Raw genomic sequence first — 10615 nt, forward strand, 5'->3', positions numbered from 1 at the left:
GTCAGGAGTTCGAGACCAGCCTGGCCAACAGGGCGAGACCCCGTCTCTACTAAAAATACAAAAATTAGCTGGGCGTGGTGGCACACACCTGTAATCCCAGCTACTCTGGAGGCTGAGGCAGGAGAATTGCTTGAACCTGGGAGGCAGAGGTTGCAGTAAGCTTAGATCGTGCCACTCCAGCCTGGGCAACAGAGCGAGACTCCATCTCAAAAAAAAAAAAAAAAAAAAAAAAGGAAAGCCAGGTGTGCTCATGCACACCTGTAGTCCCAGCTACTTGGGAAGCTGAGATGGAGGAAATCACTTATGCCCAGGAATTCGAGGGTAGCCTGGGCAACATAGAAGACCTGTCTCTTTAAATAAATACATAAATAAATATAAAAGTGGAAAAAAGCTTATGGGACAAAAATATGTAAAAGAAAAAAAAGTATGATTCTAAGTGAAAGATGCAAGATGCAAAAAAGTCACATACTGTATGTATCCATTTATGTGAAATGTCCAGAACAGGCAAATCCACCTGTATAGAAAGTAGATGACTGGTTGCTAGGGGTAGGAGAAAGGAGAAATGGGAAATGACTGCTAATGAGTATGGGGTTTTCTAGGGGTGGGGGTAATAAAAATGTTCTAAAATTAGATAATAGTGATGATTGTACAATCTTGTAAGTATACGAAAACTCACTTGATTGTATACTTTAAATGGGTGAATTTATGGTGGATGGATTATATTGTAATAACGCTATTTTTTAAAAAACAAATTCTCTAGCTGCCACATGGAGAATTAATTTTAGTGGGAGAAAAAGAGGAAGCAGGGAGACTAGTTAGGAGGCTATTATAGGGAATGAGGGCAGAAATGATAGCGGCTTGGACTAGAGTGGTGGCAGTGGTAATAGAGAGAAGTAAATGGATCCAATCTGTGTCTGGGATGAGGCTACAGTACTGCAAATGGACTGGATTTGCAATAGTGAAACCACCTTTGCAAAATTATAACTAAGGAAATAATGACAGTGAAAGAAATCAGACCTAACTGACTCCATCTTGCTTCTAGCCTTTCAGCTGTCCTTGTTCATTCCTGGACATACACCAAACTAACTTTAGGAAGGAATTCAGTTCATGGTTTGACTCTGAAACAAAATTGGTAATAGCCCTTTCCCGAAAACACCCCCTTTTTGCCTGGGAACCAGTCTGCCTTTGCAGGACTAATAAATTAGCTACAAAATTAGAAATTACTGGCCAGGTGTGGTGGCTCATGCCTGTAATCCCAGCACTTTGGGAGGCCGAGGCGAGTGGATCACCTGAGGTCAGGAGTTCGAGACCAGCCTGACCAACATGGTGAAACCCCATCTCTACTAAAAATACAAAATTAGCCAGGCGTGGTGGCTCATGTCTGTAATCCCAGCTAGTCAGGAGGCTGAGGCAGGAGAATCGCTTGGACCTGGGAGGCAGAGGTTGCGGTGAGCTGAGATTGCGCCATTGCACTCCAGCCTGGGCAACAAGAGTGAAACTCTGTCTCGAAAAAAAAAAAAAAGATAAGAAACAAATAAATTACAGCTTAGGGGTCATGCAGACTCTGGCTTCAAGAGTCCGAACCTCCCCAGAATGCTCCTGGGGGTACATCACTATTGTAAAACCTAAGATGAGTGCTTGAGATATTTTGCAGACCCTGCACTCGATGGATCAGCTGACACTACCCAGACTGGTAATCTGGCTCAACCAGTTCTGCCGTTCCACCCGAGAATAGAAAACAGCCAGAAAAACTCACTTCCACCCCCTGTGATTCCATCTCCAACCTTACCAATCAGCATCCCTCACTTCCCAAGCCTCTACCTGCCAAAAACTCTGATGCCTAAATTTGCTCAGGGAGACCGATTTGAGTAATAACAAAACTCTGGTCTCCAGCACAGCCAGCTCTGCGTGAATTCCTCTTTCTCCACTGCAATTCTTCTGTCTTGATAAATCGGCTCTGTCTAGGCAGCGGGCAAGATGAACCAACCCATTGCGCAGTTACAATAGTGCAGTAATGTTCCTACAGGGCTCTCCACTTCCAGTCTGTGCTACACATGTTATGCATCACAAATCTGGCCCCCTTTAAAACTCAGAATCATTCAAAGACCTTTCATTATTAATAGAATAAATCCACTCTTCTGTCCAAGAAAAAATGGTATGAAGGCTATTTTGCTCCAAGTAGAAATGAGACGTGGAGACTGGCTCATGCTAACCAAACTGACAGCAGACTAACGTAGCAACTGGAAAAGGAGCTATCAATTAATAATGAAAAATACAGTCTTGGCCGGGTGCAGTGGCTCACACCTGTAATCCCAGCACTTTGGGAGGCCGAGGAGGGCAGATCATTTGAGCTCAGAAGTTTCAGAGCAGACTGGGCAACTGGCAAAACTCGTCTCTAGTAAAAATACAAAAATGAGCTGAGCGTGGTGGCGCATGCCTACAGTCCCAGCTACTTGGGAGGCTGAGGTGGGAGGATCGCTTGAGCCTGGGAGGTTGAGGCTGCAGTGAACTGAGATCACACCAGTGTACTCCAGCCTGGATGACAGAACAAGACTCTGTCTCAAAAAAAAAAATACAGTCTAGAGTACTCAGGTTTGAGTGTCAGCACATTCTGTGTAAGAAACTCGGCAAGATAAACAAAATTATTATCAGAAGGTTGTATAATGCTCTTGGAGTCATGGTCATGGGAGTTGGTAGGATAGATGTTTTGTTTTGCTTTAAAACCGAAACTTTTTAAAAAGATGTTTTACAATAGGATCTGAGTTTGACTGTTCCATTCAGCGTCTGAAGAGAGAAGAGGACATACTATTTGAATAGGGAAGGTAAAGAAATGTACTTTTTTGAAAGCCATCAAAGAAGGATGTGCACTTCATCTCTGTTCCTTCCCTACCAGTCTAGCTTGGTAAGAGTTGAGGGTGTCCTGCCCATGGAGAGAAGCTGTGTATGCGTAGTGGTCAAGATCACGGTCTCTTCTATCAGACTGACACACAGATTCCACTGCCTGTGACCTTAGGCAAGTTAACTCACCTCTTTGTTCCTGTTTCATCACCTATAAAATAGGAATAACTGTGTTACTCCCCAAATTCCTACAATGAAGGCCTAACTTCTATGCAATGGTATTTGGAGATGGGGCCTTTGGGAGACATGTTTTGATGAGGTCCTAAAGATTGGATTAGTGCCCTTGTAAGAAGAGACACCAGAAAGCTAGCATGTACTGTGCCCCAGCCCCCACAATCCCGGCCATGTGAGGGCACTCAGAGAAGACAGCTACCTGCAATCTAGGAAAAGAACCCTCATCAGAAACTGACCTTGCTGGTATCTTGACCTTGGACTATCTGCCTCCCGAACTGTGAAAAAATAAATTGCTGTTGTTTAAGCTACCCAATCTATGGTATTTTGCTGTGGCAGCCAAGCTAGTCTCTCTCTTTGAGGTGTTGTCAGCATTAAATGAAATGACTCATGTCATTCAAAGCACTTAGACTCCTGTCTGACACATGGTGAGCTAAGTGTTCAGCAACTGTTAGCCATTGTTTAGAAGGGTAGGGCTACCTGCTAAGTAAAATGAATGTTGGTGTTTGGTGAGGGCACACTTCTGCTAGGGACAGCTCTGAAGACACATCAAACAACATATTTCTGAAGATATTCAACATATTTCTGTGGGAGAATGCCAGCTTTGTCTTCCAAATGCAATGGAGTTTTCAAGCTAGAAATTCTAATCAAAAGAGACCCATCAGAGTATGTACAGTAAATGTAGAATTCTAAGAACATTACCTGAAATCACCCAGTTTGTGGGTGTCAGTGGGAAAATGTAGATACCTAAGGCCATCTCTGCTTCAGTGTCATCTCCTCCTAGAGACCTTCCCTGACCACTCTATACAGAGTAGCAGTTCCTACCCATTACACGCTATCCCTTTACCCTGCTTTAGTTTTCTTCATAGCACTTGACACTATATACTTTTTTTTTTTTTTTTCTAAGAGGGAGTCTCGCTTTGAATGAATTTATTACGGTGGTTAAGAACATGAACTTTGGCACAAGCCTTCAAATCCTGGCTCTCCCACTTAGTGCATGTGATCCTGGGAAGGTTACTTGCCTTGGTAAGCCTCACTTTTTTCATCTGTAAAATGGAAAAATAGGATGAAATAAGAAAACATGTAGAAGGTCAGGCACGATGGCTCACACCTGTAATCCCAGCACTTTGGGAGGCCAAGGCGGGTGAATTGTTTGAACCTAGGAATTCAAGATAAGACTTGACAACACGGTGAAACCCCACATCTACAAAAGAATACAAAAATTATGGGGCCAGGCATGGTGGCTCACACCTGTAATCCCAGCACTTTGAGAGGCCGAGAAGGGAGGGTCACTTGAAGTCGGGAGTTGGAGACCAGCCTGGCCAACATGGTGAAACTCCATCTCTACTAAAAATACAAAAATTAGCCGGGCATGGTGGTATGCACCTGTAGTCCCAGCTACTCGGGAGGCTGAGGCATGAGGATTGCTTCAACCCAGAAGAATGAGGTTGCAGTGAGCTGAGATCGCACCACTGCACTCCAACCTGGGTGACAGAGCGAAACTCCATCTCAAAAAAAAAAAAATTAGCTGGGTGAGGTGGCATGTGCCTGTAGTCCCAGCTACTAGGTAAGCTGAGGAGGGAGGATTGCTTGAGACAGAGGTTGCAGTGAGCCAAGATTGTGCCATCGCACTTTAGCTAGCCTGGGTGACAGAGCGAGACTCTGTCTCAAAAAAAAAAAAAAAAAAAAAAAGTGCCTGATGTCTAGTAAGTGCTGAACAAATGCTGCCTGTTTTTATTTTCTCTCTCTAACCCTGACATGCAAGAAAGGGAAGTGTGATTTGTTTCCTTGAAGCACAAGAACCCACAGCTGGAATGAATGGGAGGATAGGCCGCAGAAAAACTCGGGGCAGGGGAGCAGGGAGCAGGGGTGCAGGGAACAGTGCTAATCCCATGAGAGGAGGGCAACACAGGGAGGAATGCAGCCAGGAAAAAAAAGTTCCCACTGAGAATAAGGTTGTAAGCCCACAATTTCCTAAAAAAAGAAAAAGAGACCAGGCGTTGTGGTTCACGCCTGTAATCCCAGCCCTTTGGGTGGCCGAGGCAGGTGGATCACCTGAGGTCCAGAGTTCGAGACCAGCCTGGCCAACATGGCAAAACCTCGCTTCTACTAAAAATACAAAAAATAGCCAGGCATAGTGGCAGGCGCCTGTAATGCCAGCTACTCGGGAGGCTGAGGCAGGAGAATGGCTTGAACCGGGGAGGTGGAGGTTGCGGTGAGCCAAGATCGCGCTATTGCACTCCAGCCTGGGCAACAAGAGCGAAACTCCATCTCAAAAAAAAAAAAAAAAAGAGAAAAGAAAGAAAAGGAAGAAAGACATTTTGAGAAGACAAAATGTTCACATTGGTTTTACTACTTTGGTGAAACAGAGTTTCAATTAATCAAGAGATCCTCTACCTCCCGCCACACCCGCCTGCAGTTTAGGCAGAAATCTTTTTGTGATTTCCCACTCTAATGGAGTGATTCAGCTAAAGTGCTCTAAGAGAGCAGCATTTCTCTGCAAACACTCCCCTGCCAAGCTCAAAGCTTGTTGTGGGAGTGAAAGAAATAGACAGTTGATGTTTTTATTTGAGAGGAGGAATGAAGGATGGGAAAGGAGAAAAAGAGTCACAGTTTTATTCTGATTTTGATAAAATGAAATTTCTCTCCCATTTTTTGCTTCTCTCCACAACTTTCCCCTGAATCCCTATTGAACTTAAAAGTATTTCGCCGGGCGTGGTGGCTCACGCCTGTAATCCCAGCACTTTGGGAGGCTGAGGCGGGCGGATCACGAGGTCAGGAGATCGAGACCATCCTGGCTAACACGGTGAAACCCTGTCTCTACTAAAAATACAAAAAACTAGCGGGGCGTAGTGGCAGGCGCCTGTAGTCCCAGCTACTCGGGAGGTTGAGGCAGGAGAATGGCGTAAACCCGGGAGGCGGAGCTTGCAGTGAGCTGAGATTGCGCCACTGCACTGCGGCCTGGGCGACAGAGCAAGACTCTGTCTCAAAAAATAAAAAAAAATTTAAAAAGTATTTCACTGGAGCTCTTAAAACTGTATTACAAAATAAGAACACATTTATTTTAAAGCTATGTGTCCTTCTTGTCCGGTTTTAGACTCATTTGGCTAGTGCAGGTAGTATTTTGCTCACAAGTTCAGTAAAATGAACAGATTTAACTGCAGTCACATGACCTTTCCATCAAGTGGTGAATGCCAGGGGTTGCCATGGGAAAGGAGAGAAAAGGCAACTAATGCTTATTAGCACGAAATGTCAGGGTTATGAATTCTGGGGAGCGCTCATGTGGATCAGCTTTTGAAATAGTATGTGAATGTATTGTTTCCATGACATGACTCATTTGTTGGAGAACGTTAATTTATGTGAGAGGGCATGTGCCATTATTTCTTTTGAAAAAACTTCATCCCTTTACCAAAAGAAAAAAAATGGCAAACACCAGGGGAGCACTTTTCAATATGTACTCCACACAATATTGTGGGGTATTAATAGGTGTTATGTGATTTAAAATTTTTCTTGCTGTGATTTCATACATTTGAAAAACACTAATTTTTTTTTTTAAGTTAGACTGGTTCCTTTATTGCAGAATTTCTTGGGGAATTTACTGTGCTAATGTGCATCTGTCTAGAAGGATGTGCCCAGAAAGGCCCTGGCAGGGAAGGAACTGCACCTTGGAAGACTCTATGCAGCTAATTTTTTTACTTTGTAGAAATGTTTTTGTTTGTTTTGTTTTGTTTTGTTTTTTTGAGAGGTAGTCTTGCTCTGTTGCCCAGGCTGGAGTGCAGTGGCACGATCTTGGCTCGCTGCAACCTCTGCCTCCTGGATTCAAGCAATTCTCCTGTCCCAGCCTTCCAAGTAGCTGGGACTACAGGTGTGCACCACCATGGCTGGCTAATTTTTATATTTTTAGTAGAGTCTGGATTTCACCATATTGGTCAAACCGGTCTTGAACTCTTGACCTCAGGTGATCCACCTGCCTCGGCCTTCCGAAGTGCTGGGATTACAGGCATGAGCCACCATGCCCAGCCAAGATAGGGTCTTGATATGTTGCCCAGGCTGGTCTTGAACTTCTGAGCTCAAATGATCCTCCTGCCTCAACCTCCCAAAGTGCTGTGACTACAGGCATGGGCCTCCATGTTTGGTCACTACAGCTTTAAAATGGAATTTGACAACCATACTGAGAGGCGAAGCCAGCTGAACTTCCTGGGTGGAGTGGGGACTTGGAGAACTTTTCTGTCTTACAGGAGGATTGTAAAACGCACCAATCAGTGCTCTGTAGCTAGGTAGAGGTTTGTAAAATGCACCAGTTAGTGCTCTGTAAAAATGCACCAATCAGCACTCTGTAGCTAGCTAGAGGTTTGTAAAGTGGACAAATCAGGAGTCTGTAAAATGGACCAATCGGCACTCTGTAAAATGGACAATGAGCAGGACATGGGCAGGGACAAATAAGGGAATAAAAGCTGGCCACCCCAGCCAGCTGCAGCAACCTGCTCAGGTCCGTTTCATGCTGTGGAAGATTTGTTCTTTCGCTCTTCACAATAAATCTTGCTGCTGCTCACTCTTTGGGTCTGTGCCACCTTTAAGAGTTGTAACGCTCACTGAGAAGGTCCACAGCTTCATTCTTGAAGTCAGTGAGACCACGAACCCACCGGAAGGAACAAACTCTGAACATATCTTGGGGGTTCATTGGGGATTTCGCCACACAGTGAGTACCATTGGACCCCTTTCGCTTGCTATTCTGTCCTATTTTTCCTTAGAATTTGGGGGCTAAATGCCAGGCTCCTGCCGGCCAGTTAAAAGCAACTAGCGCAGCCACCAGACTAAAGACATGTGTATCAGGCTTTCTGGGAAAGTGTTCTCTAACAACCCCCCCACTCTTTGGAGTTGGGAGTGTTGGTTTGCCTGGAACCAGCTTCTGCTTTTCCTGTACTTCTGGGCTGAGCTCAGGGTCAACAGAGAGGAAAGCCATTCAGCTCGGGGGTTCTGACAAAAAGTTGGTTGACCCTGCAGACATGAGCAGAACTCTCAAAGTCACATCACCCAAGTGAGACTCGCCCATCTATCCTATCTATCTTGACCCTTGCCTCCTGGGTCGTAACATCTGTCAGACAAACTTCCTCCCGCCTCTCTTCTCCGAGGCTAGTCCCTGTCTGTGTTGCTTTTCTAGTTTCTCCTATAAGAATGATTTCTAGTGAAAATTTCAGGACTCTGTTCCCTTCTTTAGGCACCCAGGCTCACCAATCAGAAAGACATAATTTTTTGCCTAAAGCCCCATCGGTGGGGAGGGCACTATCTGGAATTTTAGGATCCCTCCTCAGACTAGGAGGCCTAACAAAAGCTATTCCTGAAGCTAGGATACGGGGAGCCTCGGAAATTATATGCTTCCTATTCATACGATGAGAAGTGAGGACAAAAGGCGTCACTCTTTCAACACTGGAGATCCCTTCCCTCCCTCAGGGTATGGCCCTCCACTCCATTTTGAGGCATATTACCTTTATAGGACAAGGGTAAGGTCCCAATACTAACAGGAGAAAATGCTTAGGAATCTTAACAGGTTTTCGAGAATGCTTCAGCAAGGGCCACTAAATTCGATTTTTTCTTGGTCCTCTTTGTGGTCTAAGAGGAAGGGCAAGGGTGCAGGTTTTTGAGAATGCGTTGGTAAGGGCCACTAAATCCGACCCTCTTTGGTCCTCTTTGTGGTCTAGGAGGAAGACTAGTGTTTCTGCTGCTGCTTTGGTGAGTGCAACTATTCTGATCAGCAGAGTCCAGGGACCATTGTGGGTTCTTGGGCAGGGGGTGGGGGTGGGGGTGGAAACAAACCAAAACCACAGGTGGTTTTTTCTTTTGGATGGGAAACACTCAGGCATCAACAGTTTCACCCTTGAAATGCATCTTAAGCCACTGGGACTAATTTGACCCGCAAACCCTGAAAAAGAAGCAGCTTATTTTTTTCTGCACTATGGCCTGGCCCCAATATTCTCTCTCTGATGGGAAAAAATGGCCACCTGAGGGAAGTATAAATTACGATACTATCCTGCAGCTTGACCTTTTCTGTAAGAGGGAAGGCAAATGGAGTGAAATGCCTTATGTCCAAGCTTTCTTTTCACTGAAGGATAATCCACAACTATGTAAAGCTTGCAATTTACATTCCACAGGAGGACCTCTCAGCTTACCTCCATATCCTAGCCTCCCTATAGCTCCCCTTCCTGTTAATGATAAGCCTCCTCTAATCTCCCCTGCCCAGAAGGAAACAAGCAAAGAAATCTCCAAGGGACCACAAAACCCCCCAGGCTATCAGTTATGTCCCCTTCAAGCTGTAGGGGGAGGGGAATTTGACCCAACATGGGTACATGTACCCTTCTCCCTCTCTGATTTAAAGCAGATCAAGGTAGACCTGGGGAAGTTTTCAGATGTTCCTGATAGGAATATAGATGTCCTACAGGGTCTAGGGCAAACCTTCGACCTTACTTGGAGAGATGACATGCTATTGTTAGATCAAACCCTGGCCTTTAATGAAAAGAATGCGGCTTTGGCTGTAGCCTGAGTATTTGGTAATACTTGGCATCCTAGTCAAGTAAATGATAGAATGACAGCTGAAGAAAGGGACAAATTCCCTACCGGTCAGCAAGCCGTCCCCAGTATGGGTCCCCACTGGGACCTCAACTCAGATCATGGGGACTGGAATCGCAAACATTTGCTAACCTGTGTTCTAGAAGGACTAAAAAGAATGAGGAAAAAGCCCATGAATTATTTAATGATGTCCACTGTAACTTAAGGAAAGGAAGAAAATCCTTTCGCTTTCCTCAAGCAGCTATGGGAGGCCTTAAGAAAATATACTCCCCTGTCATTCAACTCCGTTGAGGGTCAATTGATCCTAAAAGATAAGTTTATTAACCAATCAGCCGCAGATATCAGGAGAAAGCTCCAAAAGCAAGCCCTGGGCCCTGAACAAAATCTGGAGGCATGATTAAACGTGGCAACCTTGGTATTCTACAATAGGGACCAAAGGAATAGGCCGAGAAGGAAAAGCAAGATCAGAGAAAGGCCGCAGCCTTAGTCATGGCCCTCAGACAAACAAACCTTGGTGGTTCAGAGAGGATAGAGGCTGGATGACAGAGCGAGACTCTGTCTCAAAAAAAATAGATACATACATACATACATACATACATACATAAAAATAAAAAATAATAAAATAAAATAATATAAATAAATAAATAAATAAAATACTGGGGGTGACCACGCGTGGTGGCTCATGCATATAATTTCAGCACTTTGGGAGGCCGAGTCTGGGATCACAGGTGTGCCACCAGGGCCAGCTAGTTTTTGTATTTTTAGTAGAGACAGGGTTTCGCCATGTTGGCCAGGCTGGTCTTGAACTCCTGACCTCAAGTGATCCGCCCACCTCGGCCTCCAAGGTGCTGAGATTACAGGCGTGCGCCACTGCGCCTGGCTGATAATGTGAATTCTTGATGCTTGCAAGGCTTTCGGCTGAGAACTAACATCAGCATCAGTCTGTTGGAGAGGGTGTTGGAACAGAACCTAAGGAAGGTAT

Source organism: Papio anubis, chromosome 2 (assembly GCF_008728515.1).
Source record: "Papio anubis isolate 15944 chromosome 2, Panubis1.0, whole genome shotgun sequence".
NCBI lineage: Eukaryota > Metazoa > Chordata > Mammalia > Primates > Cercopithecidae > Papio > Papio anubis.